Raw genomic sequence first — 22254 nt, forward strand, 5'->3', positions numbered from 1 at the left:
CACAGCCAGTAGGTGTCTAAGGCCAGATTTAAACTCTAGAAGATGATTCTTCCTGATTCCACACCAGTGTTTAATCCACTATTCCATATAGCTGCTCAAGTTGGGACAAGGTTTGCAAAAAAACCAGATCTTCATGTAGAAACTTGACCTTTTGCCCCTATTCTCTCTGACGTATCTCTCCCTCACATAAGGTTCATAGAGCAGCTTTATGAACTTAGAGCCTTCTCAGCTAGTTAGGATGTATATCTCTTTTCTCCTCACGTACCCCTGGGTACCCTTAGCATCAAGGGTACCCAAACCCTTCTGAAGTGTGGTTGGGGCTACACTTACTAACTTTCCCAGTCCTCGGTTTTCTTAATTGTCAAATAAACAAATTGACAAATAAATTTGTCAAATAAATTGTCAAATAAAAAGACCTGACAAAATGGCCTTGGAGTTAAAATATTCAACTTTAGATTTATGATTTTATGATCCAAATATACCTAAGGATCTGGAATTTTATTAAGTTTATTAATAAAGTTAATTAATTAATTAATTTACTATCCACTCACCTGTAGTAGTAATAGTAATAGTGGTAGAAGAAGGAGGAAAAGGAGAAGAAGGAGTAATAGTAGTAGTAGTAGTAGTAGTAGTAATAGTGGTAGTGGTAATAGTAGTAGTAATAGTAGATGTAGTAGGAGTAATAGTAGCAGCAGTAGCAGAAGTAGTAATAGTAGCACTAGTAGTAGTAGTAATAGAAATAGGAGTAGGAGTAGTAATAGTAGTAGGAGTGGGAATAGTAACATTTATATAGTGCTTCTAGCTTGGCCAGATACTTTGTATATATTAACTCATTTGATCTTCACAAAAACCCTGGGATATAAGAGCCATTACTATCCCCATCTTATAGTTCAGAAAACAGGCAGACAGACTTGCCTGGACTTATATATCTAGTAAGGATTTGAGACTATATTTGAACTCAGGTCTTCTTGACTCTATTATTTCATTGATGAAATCCTAGGGAGCTTGCCTGTGGCTCAGAAGGCTAAATGACATGCCCAGGTGCAGAGTTAAAAAGTGCTAGAGCGGCCTCAGACACTTCCCAGCTGTGTGACCCTGGGCAAGTCACTTGACCCCCATTGCCTAGCCCTTACCACTCTTCTGCCTTGGAGCCAATACACAGTATTGACTCCAAGACAGAAGGTAAGGGTTTAAAAAAAAAAGTGTTAGAGCAAGCAAGATTAGAACCAGGATCTTCTTAATGCCTTTGTCCAGCACTCTATCCAGTAGCTTAGACTACTTCAGTAACTCTGTGTAATTGTCAGGTTCATCTGACACAAAAAAAATAAGTAATAAAATCACAACTTGCCATGAGGATGTTTTATAGCAATAAAGGAATAAAACATTTATAAATGAGACAATAAAGGAATCAGACCAAATTTTGGATGGCATTTGGGATTGTGCTCACTCCTTTGAAGTCACATTGTGTGTGATCACCACAGCCAACAAGGAACTGAACAAAAAGGAAACAGAAAAGGAAATCAGGAGATCCAGATTCTCTTACTAAAAAACGGATTTAAACCAAATCATTTAACTTCTCCATGCCTCAGTTTCCCTAGATGTCAAACCAGGACAAAAATGACTGCTCTCCATGCCTCTCAACAGTGTTATGAAGGTCTGCTAAGATCATATATGTGAAAATGCCATCCTCTTATCATCTTTCTGAACTTCTATATTCATTTTAACTCCTCTATTGGCCACATACCCACTTATCTTCCCTGCACATACTCTTGGGATGTTTCTGCTGAGTGGAATAACCTTATCAGAAAACTTCCAGTTTTATTAGGTTTTTATCAAAAAGCAGGGAGTCTGTCTGGTTGGCCAGAGTTTGTGATCAGTTATGACTCTGCTCCAAATCCATTTGCAGCACATTTTAAATAAAGCCCTTTTTATGATTCAGTGTTGATTTACTCTTAGTATTACCTCTAAGTTAGAGCCAACCATTGGTGCATAATCTCTCTAGACATGGCTATTCCACTATGCCTAATCCATGGCTGCCATATTAGCAGACCCTTAAACATCTTAAGCAATGGACATTATTTGGAAGATCCAGCTTCTTCCTCTAGAAAAATCCCAAGACTTACTGGAAAATTTTTCATTTCAGCAGTAGTATGTTATAGTGTCCTTGGCATGTAGTTATCATGTGCTAAGATCAGGCAAATAAAAAAAGAGTAGGAACACAATTTCAGTGAACGTTGTTGTGAATATGTCAAATGTGAAATCCTTACAAATAAGATTTGTAAGCCCATGCAGGGCTCAGAAGGGAGAATGAGATGTTCCAGAGGTCTGAAAATTCTGTCCTAGGAGGCAGAAGCCCTGAGTTCTGAATATCTGAATATCTAATCAGAAGATCCTGATTCTAGAGTTAACTTTGTTGTGTGCCAATCAAGAAACATGTTTCACTTTTCTAAGCTTCATTTTTCTGTTCTATAAAAAGAGGGTTGATCTTTAAGGTCCCTTCCAGTTTAAGGGTCAACAGGTATGTGCTTCATTTCATGGTTCTTTGAAAGGGTCTGAGGAGGCATCTGCTCTGGTAGTGAACCCTTGCTCTGAGAAGTTCCCAATTCCCTCCTAGGAAAGCAATCTAGCTGACAGCTGTCAAGAAGAGTGGGAGAGAAGGGGAAGAGATAGGGGTGAAGGTGGGAAGCAGCTAAGTAACACACTGGATAGAGCCCTAGACCTGGAGTCTGGAGGACTTGGATTCAAATTTGACCTCAGTTACTTCCTAGTTATGTTACCCTGGGCAAGTCACTTAACCCTGTTTGCCTAGCCCTTGCCCTTCTGTCTTAGATTTGTAACTAAGGCAAAAAGTAAGGTTTTTTTTTTTTTTTAAAGAAGAAGAAGGAGGAAGGAGGAGGAGGAAAAGGAGACAGGAAAATTTCTAGAGCCCAAAATATTACCATAGTTCCATATGCTCCCTGACAGAGGAAAATATTCTCTTTCGAAATTTCCACTCCTGCTTTTCAAAGATCTGAGGGCACAGAGTTCCTAGAATATCACACGCCATCTCTTTATAAGATATTGCAAAAATCTCAGTGCACTCATCCTGTATGATGACAAATATTTAGATATTTAAGTGTTGTTTACATACTTTCCCCTCTTTAGTTTGTTAGATTCTTGAGGAAAGATATTATTTTTGCTTTTTAAGAGGGAAATAAACAATTCTAGACATCAAGAAGCTCCAGATATCCAAGGAGACAACTGGTACACAGACAAATGGGTAAAAATATGTATATGATAAATACTAGATGATATTGATTGGGAAGGCACAAATATCTTAGAGAAATCAAGAAAGATTTCATATAGAAAGTGATACTTGAACTGAGCTTTGAAGAAAGCTAGGAATGTGAAGATACCAAGATGGAGAGGAAGTACACATCATGAATGGGAAAGAGTTTATGCAAAGCCCTAGAGATGAGATACTGAAGAATGTTGTGCATGAGAAATGGTTAGGCTGGAACTCAAAATAAGTGAAGGAAAGTCAGGCACAACAAGATCAGAAAGGAGGTAGGTTGGTGCCTTGTAGAAGATTTTAAGTGTCAAACAGGAAAGTTTGTCTTTAACCCTACAGGTAATAGGGAACCATTGGAGTTCATCAAGTAACAAGTGTTGTGGCCAGATTTGCACTTTAGGAATCTTGTTCTGGCAGCTGTGTGGAGGATGGACTAGAAGAGCGGAGAAACTTGGGATAGGAGATTGGTTTGTCTTTAGAGCACCTGATTTCTAATTCTGTTACCTCTTTCCCCATTTTACAGGCCCCCTTTTTCTACCGTTCTCCTCTCTCTGACCCTTTTGTAATCTGATTCCCTTATTTTGATAAAAAAAATTGATATAGAAAAAAGATCTAAAATATGCCATTGATACCTTTCGCTTAAAGCGAATTGCTTGATTTCATTGAGTTAGGCATCACTTCTACAAACCAGATGACAATAATCCTTCTGTACCTCAATGCATGATCTTTTTTTAAATTAAAAGGAATTTATTAAAAAAATATGCAACATGTTGATGGTCTACTCACTGGAAATCAGACCTCTCTACATGACTTTTATGAATTGCTGGAAGAAAAAATTAACTTACTGTCAAGCTTTATGAACAAATAAATGAATGAAAAAACATTGTGTTCTATGGGGAAAACACTTGGAAAGTGCTAGAGATACAAGTAGAAAAGTAAGACAGTTCTCTAGGACTTTCTATTCTAATAAGGTGGGAAATAACACATATGGAAGGTTTCAGCTGCAAGTCAGATGAAAAGGTCTCTTGATCCTTTGGGTACACTGGCAAAGCAGATGGTAACATGTCTTTTTTAATGTCATTTCCACTGATAAAACCACATCAGTTTTTTATATTGAACCATTTGATAGTGCCAAAGACTTTGGGGACCAGAATTTTTTTCCTGGGCTTTCAGTTGCTGTGGTTGTGGTGTGCAGTTGTCGTAGCATCTCTATAATCCTGGGTTGCTTCCCAGGATGACAGCTAAAGGCACTGGGTTGGGAGCATTATGATTTCCAAGGCTCTTGGGTTCGGGGTGCTGAGCTGTGTCCACTGGGATCTAAGAGGAGATCTAGTTGGTGGGAATGGTTTGACTTGCCTAGCTCATTCTGCCTCCTGTCTCTCCCTTGGAGCATCTAGTTGCTTCTTCTAGGCTGTTTTGTCTGCCTTGTGAGTGGCAGTTGGTGGGGATGATTGGCCCTTTCTCTAGAAGCTGCTTCCCTAAATGATGGTTGGGAGGGCTGGGTGGAAAGAAGGTTTGGAGGTCTGAGGAATGCTGCCACTGAGAAATTCTGCCACTAACTAGCTATGTGACCTAAGACCAACCGCTTCATTTCCCTCATTTGTAAAATGAAGTATTAGGACTCAATGACCTCTAAGGTCCCTTCTAGTTCCAAATCCACGATCATGTGATTCTCTGATCCTCTGAACCTAGCTGGGCTGGTTCTTGGATAACAGATATACAATTCTTCTGTCTGTTTGTCTCTGTCTCTCTGGAAGTGACTGAGATAAAAATAGAATGACTGACAAGGGTATAGCAAATATAGCATTAGAAGTCACCCCCCCCCCCCAAGGGCTGGTCTTTGGTTGACAGATACATAATCCATCTGTCTCAGCCTCTCTCTGGAAGTGACCAAGATGAAAACAGAACTATTGACAAGTAGGGAGGCTGTGGGAGATATAAGAAGCCAAGATCCTCTGGAGGCTGGTCCTTGGATGACAGAGGAATGATCCAGAGACTTTGAGGGAAAGAGCCTGGAGGACATGCCAAGGTTTACATCCACAGCAGGGGATGGTGAAGGAGGTTTGGAATCTTGAGGGAAGAGGAGATTCTAGGGGGAGACAGTTGATCTCTCTCTTGCTTGAGAAGGCCAAGTGTGACAGGCTGATCAGAGATTTCTCTCCTGAGCTATACAAAATCCCCATTGATCCTAATCACCATCTCCCCCCCAAAGACACCAAGAGTTGTGGCAGAACCTGAGAAGAAGAAGAACAGCATCAGAAGATCTCACACAGCTCCTGTGATGCCCTGAGTCTGAACATTGGCTCTGCTGTGCTACGACCAGGGTCACCAAACCCTGAGCCTCTCAAAGACCAGGCTGACAAGCTTCCAGTTTGGTAGAACCCACTGAACTTGACCTCCACTGGCATAACTTTTGAGAACTGATACTCATCACAGAAAAGGAATGGAAGGAGAAATTTAGGGGAAGTGTTTGTGAGAACTTAAGACACCTCTCCCATTTTCTTTAAAGCCCAATTTCTAATTGTGGAATGAAAGTTTCATTCACACTAGGGATGTTCAAGCATCCATAAACTGGTTGGGGAGATATTTTGGAGAGAAGAAATTTCTTCATATCCTATTTGGGGAAAAAAACAATTCTACGCAGGGTCATTGGTGATTCCTGAGATAGCTCCTTTGTCTGATTTATCCTCTTTGAGGCAAAGATTATGAGATGATAGATTTAGAGCTAGAGGGATCCTTCGAGGTCATTGAGTATGCTCGCTTTATTTTCAAATGAGGAAACTGAGGCATAGAGATGCTAATTACTTGTTCAGAGCCATATGGCCAATTAGATACATCTCACCCAGTCCAAATCTAGCACCCTTTCCATAGCACTCCACTGTCCCTCTAATTCAAGTTGATACTCAAGCACTCTCTCTCCTTGGATTTCTAGCAACTGAGTGTGAGTGATGGCTGGATTTGTTAAAGCAATATCAGAGGTCTCCCTAGCTCCCTGAACTTTAAAGAGAGGACTCCAATAAGGGAGAGCCCCATGGTTCTGACTTTCAACCAGGGGAGAGAGAGGAGAACTGCTGCTATGTAGGTGGCAACTTGGTAATTTTGACCACAGGTCCTACATCCCTTTATCTTAATCTAGGATGATTCTAGACAGTATCTTACCTGAAGGCAAGGGGAGGGACTAAGTCTTCTCTCAAGGTCCTCTTGGATTTTTAAAAAATTAAACTGGTTACTACAATATAGTATTAAAAAATCTCTTACCATCTATTTTAGAATTTATGCTAAGTATCAGTTCCAAAGCATAACAGTGTTACCACTTTTGGGGGGTTAAATGACTTGTGTAGGGTCACACAGTTAAGGCCATATTGAACCCAGGACTTTCTATCTCTAGGCCTGGCTCTCAAGCCATTGAGCCACCTAGCTGCCCCTACAATATAGTATTTAAGGAGCTCTGTTTACTGACATAAAATGGAAATGGACACTAAGCTATTAGTAAGACCTGGCCAAAATGCTTGTTCATCTGATAGGGTGGGACATGACCCTGCAAAACAGGTTTTTCTTGCTATTGCCCAAATTGGAAGGACCCTATCTCAGCTGTACCAGAATGGTTCCAGGCCCTATCTGTATCCTCTCCCTTCTGCTCTCCCTTTACCCTCTCCTGACTTTTTTTCTGGGGCATTCTATTCTCACTACCATTTATTTCCCTTTCCCTCCTCCATGGATTGGGTTTCCTTTCCAGGGCTACAGCAGCCAATTGGGAAAGTAAACAAAAATAAAAGTCCTAAAAAATCAGCCTTGTTGAAGTTTGCTGATCTTCAGGGAGAACCAGACAGGAAATGTGGCCATTAGGTTCTTACTGACATCCCAGATAATGTAAACTCCCTGTTTCCTTTACAGCTGGTGTAGGACTCGGCCTTTTTGACACAATGAGAGACGATTCAGTTTCCCATTTATTTAGCTGTTGGACACCCCCATGGTGTCTTGGCTTCTATGATCTACCTCCCATCCCTTCCCCCTTTGTCAGTAGATCTGTGTTCTTTTTTCATCTCGGTCACTTCCAGAAAGAGAAAGAAAAAAAGACAAAGACACACAGAAACAGAAAATCCCAGAGACATAGAAACAGAGAAAGCTCGAAAGAGGCAGATAGAGATAGTAAGAGAGTCATAGAGACAGTGAGAGACAGATAATGAGCAAGAGTGAGACTGTGAGAAAGACAGAGAGAAGGAGAGAAATAGAAGAGGAAAGGAGGGGAGTAAGAGAGAAGAAAAAAGGAGAGAGAGAAAGAGAAGTAAAAGGGAGAGAGTGAGAGAGAGAGAAAAAGAAAGAGAGAGAGAGAATGAGTGAGTGAGGCAAAGAGAAATAAAGAGAAGAAAAAGGGAGAGTGAGAGAAAGCAAGAGAGAGAGAGACAGAAAGAGAGAGAGTGAGAGGCAAAGAGAGATAAAGAGAACAAAAAGGGAGAGTGAGAGAGAAAGCAAGAAAGAGATGAACAGAGAGAGAATGAGTGAGTGAGGCAAAGAGAAATAAAGAGAAGAAAAAGGGAGAGTGAGAGAAAGCAAGAGAGAGACAGAAAGAGAGAGAGTGAGAGGCAAAGAGAGATAAAGAGAACAAAAAGGGAGAGTGAGAGAGAAAGCTAGAAAGAGATGAACAGAGAGAGAATGAGTGAGTGAGGCAAAGATAAATAAAGAGAAGAAAAAGGGAGAGTGAGAGAAAGCAAGAGAGACAGAAAGAGAGAGAGTGAGAGGCAAAGAGAGATAAAGAGAACAAAAAGGGAGAATGAGAGAGAAAGCAAGAAAGAGATGAACAGAGAGAGTGGTGAGTGAGGCAAAGATAAATAAAGAGAAGAAAAAGGGAGAGTGAGAGAAAGCAAGAAAGAGAGACAGAGAGAAAGAGAGAGGTAAGGAGAGATAAAGAGAAGAAAAAGGGAGAGAGTGAGAGAGAGAAAGCAAGAAAGAGAGACCGACAGAGAGAGAAAGAGAGAGCACAATATCGTCTATTAATTATTTTTCACCATCACTAAACCTGGACTTAGTGCATGTGCAGAGGCTTTCTTTCTTCTAAAGCAGAAGGGAATTCAACTCTGGACGCCAGCTCTCATCTGACATATTGTTGTTATTCTTTCCAGTAAAAACATTTCTCCAAAAGAGAACAACTGGTGGTAACTGAATATGTTTGCAGAAAAGGAGTAATTAATATGCAGTATGTAAAAACCATGTGATAGCTTAGCTTCCTCTGGACCCAGGCCCAGGTTAGTTCTTGCAGTCAGAATCGTCCATATCTTAGGTACTATCATGGGCCAAAGGAGACAAGCTCAGCTCATCTTGGTTTAGCCAGTTGGAAGCCTTGTGGACCATTTTTCCAGTTTGTCATCTGAGCTTTCTTTAATGATTGTTAAAAAAAAGTAAATAAATAAAAGAGAAATTGGCCTCAATTGAAGTATATTTATGAATAAAAATGTCCTCAGGAGCTTGCTGCTATAGGACAAAGTCAGGGTCCAGAGTTAGAAGGGACCACACAATAACCTGGTCCAACCCCATCATTTTGTAGACAAGGAAACTAAAGCCTAGACAGGGTAAACTATTTACCAAAGGTAACAACATTTGTCATAGATTCAGGATGGGACCCCGGCCCTCTGACTCCACTGGCAGCCATACAAAGGTCATTTGTACCACGAAACAGACCTCACTATGCCGAGGACAGTACTGACCTCTCCAGCCCCAGATATTTCCTGCCAGGGAGGAGGCAGCTATCTTGTTTGTCATAGCTTGATCACAGTATAGTCTAATACTCTAATACAGAAATAAGAGATAATAAAAAGAATATCTAACATCTATAAATCACTGTTGCAAGTTTGTAAAGCATTGAGCATATATGATCTCATTGGAGCCTCCCAACATCCCCATGGAATAGAAGTACTCTCCTTGTCCTCATTTTACAGATAAGGAAACTAAGGCTGACAGGAATCAAGCAACTCACTCAGAGTCACATAGCTAGTAAGTACCTCAGGAAGGATTTAAACTCAGATCTACCTGACTCTAAAGTTTTCTTTCTCACTGCAGAAGGCCCTTGAACTTTCCTAAACTTAAAGGTTCACATCAATCCTTTTCCAAACCATCCTTATGGTCATGATTAAAAGTAATGGCGACTTTTGACCCAGAAACCTTGTTTTTTAGGTTCTCTGAATAATGACTACTTTCTCCAATGCTTCTTCTCTTGTCCCACATATTTAGAACCACTTTAGAAGTTTGGAGGGAGGGCGTTTTGACTAGTATTTACTCAAGAACAATTCCATGTTATTTATTGACATTGATATTTTAGTACTTTGAGTCTTTCTTCATTGGGCACCTCAGTAAATCAGAGTTAGAAATGTTGACTCTACAGAATTTGACACAATGATCTAACATAGGTCTTATGGCTCCCCTCATAAACCAAAGCTAAAATGTTATTTTTTTTCTATGCTTAGAAATTTACTTTAATTCTTTTCTTTCTGAAGCCACACAGCCTTTCTCAAAGATCACATTGTACCTGTCCTTTGCTCCAGAAACTTTGCAAGGGCCCACAGCCAAAAACAATAGAATTCTAATGTAGAAGGCTCTGATAGCTCCTTCCAACTGTATGACTCCACACCCCCAGAGAGCCCATTAAGAGAATTGACCGTCCAGTTGTTGGAGTGACTGATTGTACAGATGATGGGAATGGTAAGGCTGACATATGAAATGGTTTAGCTGCATACAGTGAGTTTTCCCAGTGTCGTATGGGACCTACGAGACTTACTTTCTGTCCCATTCATTGGATGTCTGCCCTGTCCTTTCTTATCATTGTAACTATTTCTTATCTCTCAAATTAAGTAAGATATGAGTTCCTAAAAGGCAGGAACCATATAAGGTCCTTACCCTGATCCTATGATTCTGTTTTCCTCTCCTATATTGACTAAGACAATGTCTAACTTGTTCATTTTATCGATGAGGAAAGTGAGTCCCAGAGAGATGAAGTGCATTACCAGAGGTCACACAGGTAAATTGGTGATAGAGCTTGAAACCTGGTTCATCTCCTATTTTTAAATAAGAAATAGCAGAGTAGGACACAGTGTGCTTACACTGGTTAAGAGACAAGAGAACTCTGCTTCTTCTATGCATAGCTGAGAAACAAACAGCTTTGTATATTTTCTTATTTTGCTTGTCTTTAGACAGAGTGGCTAATGAAGGAAAAAGGGCCAAGTAGAGGGAAATGGACAAAGAACGTGACAATCCATGGAATAAACAACTTGCCCTTGACTAATCCAAATAGCATAGAAACAATAAATAGAACCTATAAAGTTTCATATGAGATTCCTGGTTTGAGATATATGTATGTGTATACATATATATAATTTTTGTATCAATAATTTCCAGGGAGTTAAAACTACTCATTCACAGAATTTAAGTGCTAGAAGCCACCTTAAAAATAATTGTAATCTCCTGGGCAAGTCACAACCCCAAATCCTTGGCTCTTACTGTTCTTCTGCCTTGGAACCAATATTTAGTATCAATTATAAGACATAAAGTAAGGGTAAAAAAAGAGAAAGAAATGATTATAATCTAGTCTACTCCATTTGTGAGTAAGGAAACTGATTTTAATCTATTTCTTAGCAAGTTCCTCCATTTCTCCTAGGCTTTTCTCTGGAACAAAGCAGAACAGATCAACACCTTCCTAGTGAAGGCTTTTCAGGATCATGAAGACTGCAATGATGCCCTCCCTGAGTTTTCTTTTTTTCAGGCTAAATATCTCCATTTTCATTTAACCCATCTTTCCAAGCACAGTCAACGGTTCTTTCACTATCCCTTTTTCATGTGTTCATAAGAGAGGTGCCCAGAGATGAGCCCAGTAATTCAGATGTGTTCTGGCTAGGACAGAGAACAAGGAAGCTCTTGCCTTCCTCATTTTGCCTTCTTAACAGAGCTGAGGATAGTTCTAAATGTTTTTTGGAAGTCATGTTGTACTGTTGACCCATACTGAGTTTGTGCAGTTCATTAAAGTCCTGAGATCTTTCACATAGGAAATATTGCCTAGCCACGACTTCCTCATGTATTCATTCATAAAAGTTATTTCATTCAACCTAAAGATAAGTGTAATAAAATAGTTAATCTGTGCGACTATTTCTTGTTGTAACTGATGTACTCTGGCAGGCTAGATAGCTGCTGCTAATATGGGGACGCTCCTGAGGACTTCCTAGTTACAATGGGGATAGATGTACTTTGAGAGACACTGAGAGATGCTGCCACAGGAATACTGGCAAAGGGGAATGCTCTGGGGTCTGCCTACTGATCACTATTGATGACTAGTAGATCAATCTATTTCCTAACCTCCTCCTCCCTTCACTCCCAAATCCCACACACTCCCTCACTCCCCTCCCTTCTTCCAGCTTCTCCCTCCCAGTTTCTTCTTGGAGCTTGTGGCTTCACCCCTCCCCCCCCCCCCCCAGTGGACTATGAAGATACTCTTGTTTTCTTTCTCAGGTAAGGGGTTTATTGGGAAACAACAGGATAGAGAACTGAGGAAAGAGGGATGAGGGTTTCCCTAAACTATAAGGAGAATTTGATGGTTTGGGAAATCAGTCCAGTCACAACTGTGAAAGGGGGACAGTCAGAGAGATGGAGGACAACTGCTATTCTTCTTTTCTTCTTCACAAAGCCACCAAGGTTTCTCAGCCTAATTTCAGAAGCCCCCCTCAAGGGTCCTTCAGCCTGGGACAAAAGCTAACAAGATTAGTTCTCAGCTTCTTCCCTCTTCAGCCAGGCTTGCCTCCTTTCTTGGTCAGTCAACCCCAGAGAGAGCAGAAGTTTCTCAGTTTCTCCTGGCCAGCTCAACTGCCTCCTCCTCCTCCTGGGAACATTCCATTTGGAACCTTCTCCTTGATTTTGCAGATCAGGTCCCCAACTTGGTTTGCAAGCCTGAAGTTCTCTCTTTCTGGCTTGCTTCTATCACATAAGACTTATTCCTATTAAATTTTTTTCTTAGTAAATTCAGTCCAGAGTTATAGCCTGCTGATATAATTTTGGATCTTGACTATATTTCAATAGGTTAGCTTTCCCTCCAAGTTTTGGGTCATCTGCAATTCTGATAAGTATGACTTTTACAGTTTTATCTAAGACATTGATACAAATGGTAAACAATACAAATTCAAGTACAGAGCCCCATATTTCTTCCCTAGAAAGTTTCTTTTAAGTTGATCTCAAGCCATTGATGACTACTCCTGGGTTTGAGCAATCTGTGTAGTTTTAAATGCACCTAATTGAATGATTATTAAACTCAAATATCTCCGTCTTGCCCATAAGAATCACATGAGAGACTTTGTCAAATACCCTTTTTAAAATCCTTACCTTTTTTTAAAATTCAAAGATATTTTATTTTCCCAGTTACATGTAATGATAATTTTTAACATACATATTCCAAAATTTTAAGATCCAAATAGTCTCCCTCTCTCCCTTCTCTCTCTCTCCACTAAGAAAGCAATTTGATTTGAGTCATGTATGTATTATCATGCAAAACACTTCCATATTGTAAGAGCACATTCATATGAAACCAAAATCTTCAAAATAAAATAAAACTATAAATATACTGATGTGAAAGATAGTATGCTTTGATCTGTATCCATCTGACTCCAATAGTTCTTTCTCTGGAGGTAGATAGCATCCTCCAACATAAGTCCTTCAGAATTGTCCCAAATCATTACTTTGCTGAGAGTAGCCAAGTTTTTATAGTTGATTTTTACAACTGATCATTATACAATATTGCTGTTACTGTGTACAAGGTTCTCCTGGTTCTGCTTATTTTTACTCTGTATCAGTCCGTGTAGATCTTTCCATCCTTTTTCTGAAATCATCCTGCTTATCATTTCTTATAGTATGATAGTATTCCATCACTAACATATATCACATTTTGTTCAGCCATTCCCCAATTTATAGACATCTTCTCAATTTCTAATTTTTTGCCACCACCAAAAGAGCTACTGTCAATATTTTTGTACAAGTAGGTCCTCTCTCCTTTTTAAATCATCTATTTGGGATACAGACCCAGCAGTGGTATTACAGGATCAAAAGATATGCTCAATACTATGGTTCTTTAGGCATAGTTCCAAATGGCCCTCCAGAATGGCTGGATCAGTTCACAACTCTGCCAACAATGTATTAGTGACCCAATTTTGCTATATCCCCTCCAACATTTATCAGTTCCTTTACTGTCATATAGATCATATGGTACCTCACTATTGTTTTAATCTGTGTTTCTCTAATCAAGAATGATTTAGAACATTTTTCTTATGATTATTGGTAGCTTTGATTTCTTCATCTGAAAATTGCTTATTCACATCCTTTGACTATTTGTCAAATGGGGAATGACTTGTATCCTTATAAATTTGACTTAGTTCTCCATAAATTTGAGAAATTAGAACTTTATTGGAGTAATTTGTTATAAAATATTTCCCCACTGTGTCATTTTCCTTTTAGTCTTGGTTATAATCTCCTGATTGTAAAAATGAAGGTACTTAGCTCTTCCTTTATATGGTTTATATATATATTGGTTATAGCTTCACTGTAAAGGAAGAGCTAAGTATCTTCATTGTTACAATCAGGAGATAGCTAAATCCAATCTTCACAATTCCTTATATATACATATGTAAATTCCATATATATTCCATATATATCTACTTATATAAATCCCACATATATAAATTCCTTATATATTCCTTATATATACACATATTAATTTATTATATATACATATATTTAAAATTCCTTATATATACATTCCATATATACATAAATAAATCACACATATATATATTCTTTATACATATGTATATAAATTACTTATATATAGTCATATATATATATATATATATATATATATATAAATTTCTTATATGTGCCTGGAATTTGGCACATGTACATACCTCTGATACTATTCAGCACAAGGAAGAGTGTAGAGACCCAGCTTTTGGGAGAGTTGTGACCATGTGTAACATAAATGCCTTGGAGAGACTTGACAAAAGCGGAAAAGGCTCTTTATTGGCTAGGTAGCAGGAAGTTGAGGTACCTTCAGAGAGCATTATTGACTCAAATCTCTTTTGCTCCTTGTTCTTGGTCAAGCTTTCTGACTCTTCTGCTGAAAGACAATGCTGAAAGAGGAGAGACCTCAGGGTTTCATCTCACTGAGGGTGGTGTGGAGCCTGGGAATACAGACCTTGCTTCTTTGCCAGTCTGAGTGTTATTTTTTTGGTTGTTGTTCTTTTATTTTAGATGAAGGGAATAAAAACTGTGACTTTGTAAGGTTTAAAAGATCAGGAGAGGGAGCCATTTGAATCCCAAAGTCTATGCATCTAGGAGATGTTGTTGATGCTTACTTTGCAGCCAGTTTAGGACTGATGCCATGACAAAGCAAGGAGAGACCTTTGGGATCCAGCCCAGCAATAGTGCAGAAAAGGACTCATCTTACATTCATGACAAATTGGAAATAAAATTGGAAGCACAAAGCAAAGAATGAGCTCACACTTGCCAGAATCTAAGTTTTAAAGGGGAAAGAGTATGTCCCCAAGGTACAGAGGGGAAATGGCTGTACTTTCTTTATGGCTTTATCTTTGAATTAAATATCCCTTTCTAAAAAGTAACTGATGGAACTAAGTTAACCAAGGGAACTAAGGCTGTAGTCACTGGCATCTAACCAGTGGGAGCTTGAGCTGATAGTAACAGAGAAGAGACTACCAAAACCCCTTGGGTACACCAAGAACCCTGCCAGGGAGATAGAGTCTGTCTGGCTCTGTGATAGTGAGCCTAGAGCATATTATATCACATTTTATAGTTAGTAGAATTGGGAGCCCAAAGTCTCATAGGCAGTCAGAATCAGAGGCAGGATTGAACCCAGAAATGCCTAGTACCAGGCTTGCCTCTCTGTGTTCTTCCTGCTATAATTAAATAATCTATTTTCATTTTATAGTCTAATTTTGCTCTTCTTGGAGATAGGTCTAAACTTGACAGGCCTCTTAGCAATGTGTGCACATGACCACAAATAGTGAAGCCTGCATTGTACTATGTGGGTTGAGGAATTTCAAATGCAATTTTGAAATGGTGTTATGTTTTACTGGAGCTCAGTTGCTTATGGCTGTAAATGGATCCAATATTTGTTGGAACAAATGTCCAGCCTCTTCATGGAAGGTTAGGACATACTTGAATTGACTTTTAGATTATCCAGATCTCCTTTGACCTGAGCCAGTAATTTCGATGACATGAGGCTTGGGGGGTTCAGAAGGATTTGGGCATATCATGAGTTTGAGTTCTTATAAGTGAAGAGAGAGAGTTCTTGGTACGCTAGTAGAAAGGCACACCAGAATACTATCCTTGAGAGGGCTCGCAGGGAAAAACCTCTAATATATCAGGTGAAATGTGCCTGTAAGAACAAGAATACTGTAAATGGTAAACAGAGAAAGTGAGAAGGAAGCACAGTGCTCCACTAAGAGCCTGGTCAATGAGATTGAACAGATAGCATTTCAAGTTAAAATAAAATAATTGCTAATGTCAGAGCAAAGTGTCCTGCTCAGTGTCACAATAGCATCTTAAGAAAAAAAAATAAAAAATATTTATTTTCTAATTTGAATCCTTCTCATAAAGTCAGTATTTTTCATTGCTGTACACGTGGGAATACAATGAAAACAACCTGATGTTCAGTCTAGATCTGCCACAAAAAGGAAAAAAAAAATGTTGGATCAGTGACAATAGCATGGCGTACATCCATCGCCTCTCCTTTTCCAAAGGAGTTCAGAGGGCTGAACAAAACTCTTCTCCTGAGGCTGCTTCATCTATCAAGGAGAGGCAGGCCATGTGGTCCAGGACTTTTTTGTTGCTTTACAGATGTCCAACAGCTGCTTTAATTACATGAAATAAGAAGCAAAGTAGGAGAATGGTTAGCCCATGTACATTTAGAAGAGATTTTCTGTATTCTATAAGAAGAGGAAAGGTTCAGTACCTGACATTTGACAAGGTACTGGAGAACCAGTGTGTCAAATAATTTCGAAATTTATTTGAAGGATTGTGATTTTCTATTTTATTTGATACATGTTGTCTCATGTGGCATCAAGCCTGCTTATACCTTGATAAATAAGGAGGTGGTAAGAAAGGACTCTTGGCTTCTCTCAATGAAATCAAGTCACTAGGTCCCCAGAAAACTCCATTTCTGAATATTGGAAGAAGTTGCAAATGTAATCATTGAATCATTGTAGTGATGTTTGAAAGATTTTGAAGAGTGAAAGAAATGTCCCAAGACAGAAAATGGGCAAATGACTGGATTTTTCAAAAAGTGAAGGAAGGTAGATATTTTCAATTATAAGTTAGTAAGCTTGCTTTGAAAATCCTTGCAAAATTCACTAAGGCAGTGATGGTGAACCTTTTAGAGACTGAGTGCCCAAACTGCAACTGTCACACCTCATTTGAACTGTCCACCTTATCCCAGACAGGAGAGGGAGGAAGTGTTCCTATTGGGCTGCTGGGCAGAGGGGAGGTGATGTGAAAAATGTCCTCCAGTGCAGTGGAAGTGGGGAGGGGAGTAATTAAGAAGTAATCAAGAGTTTAGAGCAACCTTAATATTCAGCTTTTTCATCCTGAAAAGTCCTAGTAAAAGACCACAACAGCAGTAGTGGTACAATTGCTGATTACTCTGTCCTGAACTCCACTTGTTCCGTAGCCACTGCTCTAACCCACTGCTAGAATAATCTTATTTCCATTTTGATAGGGTCATAAAGTAGATGAACAGAGAATCCTAACAGAGAATATCTTGAATTTGATAGCATTTCTCAAAAATTTCTTGTGGGCAAGATGGAAATATATGGACTGTATAATAATACTGCTAGGTAGATTCAATCTAATGATGAGACACATTGGTTGATGGATTGAGGTCACTTTGAAAAGGGCTTTCTGGTGAAATTTCTTTGGTCCTTGCTAATATTTTCATCAGTGATTTGGATGAAGCTATAGAAAATAGGTTTCTAAATTTTGTGGATGATGCAAAGCTGAAAGGACTGATTCCTATGTTAGATGGCAGTATCAGAAGCCAAAAATAAAAAAATGGCTGCCTACACTTGGACTGAATCTATAAGATGGTATTTAATACGGATAAGTGGACAATCTTGTACTTATTTTTTAAACCCTCAACTTCCATTTTAGAATTAATACTGTGTATTGGTTCTAAGGTAGAAGAGCTATACGTACTAGGCAGTGAGGTACTAAGTGTCTTGCCCAGAAAAATACAACTAGAAGGTGTCTGAGGCCAGATTTGAACCCAAAATTTCCTATTTCTAGGCCTGAGTCTCAATCCACTGAACCACCTAGCTGGCCTCCTGCACTTATTTTTTTGGATTTCACTCCATAGATTTTTTCTCCACAGTCACCTTGCTTCTGGGAATACTCTGAGTAGTTCAATTCTTTCTTCTCCCTTTTAAATTCTGGAACCACAATTAATCAATTCTGTCATTGGTCCTGGAAAATATATGTCAACCTATTTCCATTCACCATCCTAGGAATTTTGTGATCATCAAATTTCTTGCATGATAACTCTTAGAAAATCAGACTGATCAGAGCTTGGGATTTTTTTTTTTGCTAGATCTTTTTCCATTCCCAATTCCTTGCCATCATCACAAACTTTCTCCTAACCTCAACCAGTTGTCTCAAATACATGCCATTGTCACCAGTGGGATTGCATTAGGGTGTGAATGAATCATCAGAGCTCATTACTGCTATGAAAACAATGCAAAGGATTTATTATATGCCTGTCATCAAACAAGCAAAAGGAAACCATCAGCATTTGAGAGAGGTAGTGCAGTATAATAAGCAGCATGCTAGACTGGGAATCCAGAAGACCTGAGTTCAAATCCTTTCACCATCATATTTTAGCTCTGTGACTATTAATAAGCTTCCCCAAGCCTCAGTTTCCCTATCTATAAATTGGGCCTAATAATAACTATAGCACCTATTTCACCAAACTCTTATGAGGTATGCATGAGATTACACATGTTAAGTGTTATATAAATGTCAGAGGTGAGTTCATCTCTTATTATTAGCTCTCTAGTGGTAGATGCATAGTGACTTGGGATGAATTATGCTCTCAGCTATTGTTTGGAAGAAAGATGTTAGGTTAGTCCACCAGTCTTTGAAAGTTTGTCCTTAAAACTTCAGGAAAGAATCAATCTTATGCATCCTTTTATTATTTGTACAAAACCTTTTTAATTTAATATAATCAAAGTTATTCATTTTACATTCTGAAATATTCTCTATCTCTTGCTTGGTCTTAATTTTTTCCTTTCCCACAGATCTGACAGGTATACTATTCTATGTTCACCTAATTTACTTATAGTTTTCTTCTTGCATTCTTTTTTAAAACCCTTACCTTCTGCCTTAGAATCAACACTGTGTATTGGTTCCAAAGTAGAAGAGTAGTAAGAGCTAGGCAATGGGGGTGGGTGGTTAAGTGACTCATCCAGGGTCATACAGCTAGGAATGATTTAAATCCACATTTGAACCCAGGTCCTCAAATCTCTAGTTCTGACTTTCAATCCACTGAGCCACCTAACTGCCCCCTATCTTATAGATTATAGTCACACCTTGAAAATTGTGCTTCTCAAAGAAAAGACAATCCCTGGCTATTTAATGACAATGGTTTCCATGATCCTAATAGTATAGTAGTTTGAAGTGTGAGTCAGAATTAACTGGAGACTCATAGGGTTACCTAATATTAGAACTGGAAAAGACTTAAGAACACAGAATATCAGAGCTAGAAGGGAAGTTAGTTCTTGACCTAGGTCACACAATCCATTGGTACCAGAAATGGTTCTACTAGATTAAGTTATGTCATTTGATGAAGAGGTGAATAAAATGGCATGGCTACATCTTTGAGGCAGTAGTTCAGTATTTTTCATTAGCTGAACATAGGAAGATAGGTCTGAAAATCATTCTAACCTAGCTTTATAAAGAAGAAATCCATTATTACCATCAAAAACACTATTCTAGTTTTATTCGACTTTCTAATGAATCTGTATATAATCTATTCATATATAATACCCTTTTCTAAAGTGATTCTTCTGATTTCCACTCCCATTAATGTGGAGTGGGGTGCAGTGGTAGCTTCTACATTTTCCAGTATTCAATGAATAACCCTGAAAGGCTTGATTTCTAGTATTGTTTCTCATGAAACTCCATTCATATTTTTCTCATGATAAAGAGCAAGTAGTCTCAGTTTTTAGAAAAGGTATTTACTCAAATGGTCTATTAAGAACAGTTGCACAAAACATTTTTGATAAAAGCTTGAGGCACACTCTTCTCCCACAAGTACACACAGGTCTATGCGAAGAGTGGGTCCCAGCTTAGAGTACAATGGTAGGAAAGCATAAGTGTGGGATATTCATGTAGCAAAGGGGTAACAAATAATCTCTGACTTGATGGCCTGGAAGTCCTTTTTGAGTCCATAGACAGCATTCTTTCTGGGCATTCTCCTTGAAGCTTTGAACCTGTCTTTCTTCTAGTGACTATCACTTCTTCCTGGATGTATGGTTTTCTATTGGTCCATTCTGCCTGAGCTCAAATGAATGGACTCTCAGTTTTAGTCTAGTCTCTCCAATGATAGGGTCAATGGGAATGGAAGAGCAGGAAGAAGGAGAGAGAAACTGTCTCCTCCCTCTTCCCCCAAGAACAATTCCCTCTAAGGGCCTTGACTCCAACTCTCAATCTGGTATCCTCCAAACTGGAACTTTTCTGTCTGTATACTGGTTTCCTCCTTGATTGACTTGCTGTTTTTATACATGGGCAGTGGTGCTGAAGAAGGCTTTATAGAGTTCTTTGGACAGGAAGGGGATCAAATCAGTCAAAATTCAAAGAAATCAATTTAGACTATTCTTTGGAAGGTCAAATACTAAAGCTGAAACTTATTTTGGCCACATAATAAGAAAGCGGAACTTTTTGAAAAAGACTGTGGGAGAGATTAAAGGCAAAAGGAGAAGGGAAAAAAAAGGAGAAGGGAATGATTGAGGATAAAATGGATAGTAAAATGGAAGCAAGGAACAAGGGTTTGGGCACACTTTGGGAAATGGTGGAGGACATAAAGGGTCTGGTGTGCTCATGATACATGAGGTCAGGAAGAGTTGGGCAATGATTCTTCTGTGGTCAACTAGAAATTCAGGAAGGCTCAGGCTGAACAATAACAACAATAATTAATATGACTTATTCTCTAAACCAATCAGATTATCTTCTTTTTTAACCCAAAGAGACCAGTTAAAAAGATGTGGAAATTATAAGAGTGTGTTAACAATCTTGTTTGTATATTTAAACCTTCCTCTTAACTACTGCTTGCCTGATTGTTTCCATTTAGGTGTATAGTCTTCCTGTGATTATATAATTGGAGTGGGATGGATGGAAAGGTATGTTAATTCAATTCAATCACCTAGCATTTATGAATTGCCAATTATATGCCAGACATTGTGCTAGGATAGGCATACGAAGACAAACAACCCCACTTCTCACTCTCAAGGAGTTTACAGGAAGAGACAAATTGACTAACAATAACTCAAGTTGCTATAGCATATTATAGCTCACAAAGTGTTTACTTCTACTAACTTTATGAGATAGCTATTATTACTCCCATTTTCCATATGAGGTAAATAAAATTTAGAGACTATAAATGACTTAGGATCATTGATGGATAGCAATAGGGACCTTAGAGGCCATTTAGTCCAATGCTTTCATTTTTACACATGAGGAAATTAGCCTCATAGAGATAAAGGAATTTACACCAATAATGCCAGTAGAGACCAAATTTGAACTCGGGTCTTCTGGCCTCAGGTCTAGCATTCTTCTCACTTTGCCACTCTTTTGACTTGCTTCACATCACAGAGATAGTTGTTCATCCTTCATCTTTGAAGAGGACCAATGACCTCATAGTGTGATGATTTGAGCATGAATTGGATTTAAGTGAGGCACAGTTGCACAGCCATCATCTTCGATTTCTCTCTTCTAGAGTCATTGAAGTTGTGGCAAGAAAGAAGTCAGGATGCCTGGTGCTAGCCCCGAATATAGTGGATGGCCTTGAAGACTTTGATATCTAACCAAGATCTAAGAGCTCCAAAGCACCTGCCATTGGAACCTGCCATTGTGTCTTCCCATGTTTAGGGTAGACATCCCCCTAATTCACTGATGCCCACAGGCTTGAGACCTATATCCTCAACCTGGTTTGGCCTCTTTGCAGAGACAGTTTGAGGGTAACCAATACAGATAGTAGGAGCATGAACTATGAATTTCCTCTGTGTCTTCTGATCCCAAATCCAGTCCTCTTTCTCCTTCGTTAGTATTGTACCTCTTCTAACTCATCCCCAATATCTAACCCTTTGGCAAGTCTTATCAATTCCTACTTTTTTATTGTCTCCTTTTTATTCAGAAAGCCGCCATCCTAGTTTGGGTTCTTACCACTTCTCTCCTGACTTAAAACTATTGTTGAGCCTTCTAATTTGCCTCTCAACAACATTTCATCTCTCTCTTTTCCATTCTACCCCCCCCCCCACACATTCTTTTAAACCCTTGCCTTGCAATACTGTGTATTGGTTCCAAGGAAGAATAGGGGCAAGGGCTTAGTAAGAGAGTTAAGTGAGTTTCCCAGGGTACATAGCTAGGAAGTGTCTGAGGTCAGATTTGAACCTAGAATCTCCTGTCTCTAGCCTGGCTCTCAATTCACTGAGCCACTTAGCTGCCCCCCAAATTACTCTTCCTAAAACCCAGATTATGCCATATCATTTCACATCCAAGAAGCATGAGTGACTCTTTTATTACTTTTGCGACAAAATATGAGAAAACTCCTCAGTTTGGTACTTAAATTCCTTTACACACTGGCTTCAAACTACATTTCCAGGCAGATTTCATTTTACTCTCCCCATGCACTCTATGTTCTTGCCAAACAAACCCTAATTTTGGTTCACCATATACAA

The 22254-nt window shown here is 38.9% G+C and overlaps 1 long non-coding RNA gene across 1 annotated transcript in view; it reads left to right on the forward strand.

The window, feature by feature from the left end:
• LOC103096898 (uncharacterized) overlaps positions 1 to 21662 on the forward strand; it is a 49012-nt gene extending 27350 nt beyond the window's left edge. The window contains exons 2-3 of the long non-coding RNA XR_473371.2: positions 20649 to 20697; positions 21294 to 21662. This is a non-coding gene — a long non-coding RNA (uncharacterized LOC103096898). The remainder of the gene's footprint in view (positions 1 to 20648; positions 20698 to 21293) is intronic.
• The last annotated feature ends 592 nt before the right edge of the window (positions 21663 to 22254 follow it).

The sequence above is a fragment of the Monodelphis domestica genome, chromosome 5 (genome assembly GCF_027887165.1).
Source record: "Monodelphis domestica isolate mMonDom1 chromosome 5, mMonDom1.pri, whole genome shotgun sequence".
Lineage (NCBI taxonomy): Eukaryota > Metazoa > Chordata > Mammalia > Didelphimorphia > Didelphidae > Monodelphis > Monodelphis domestica.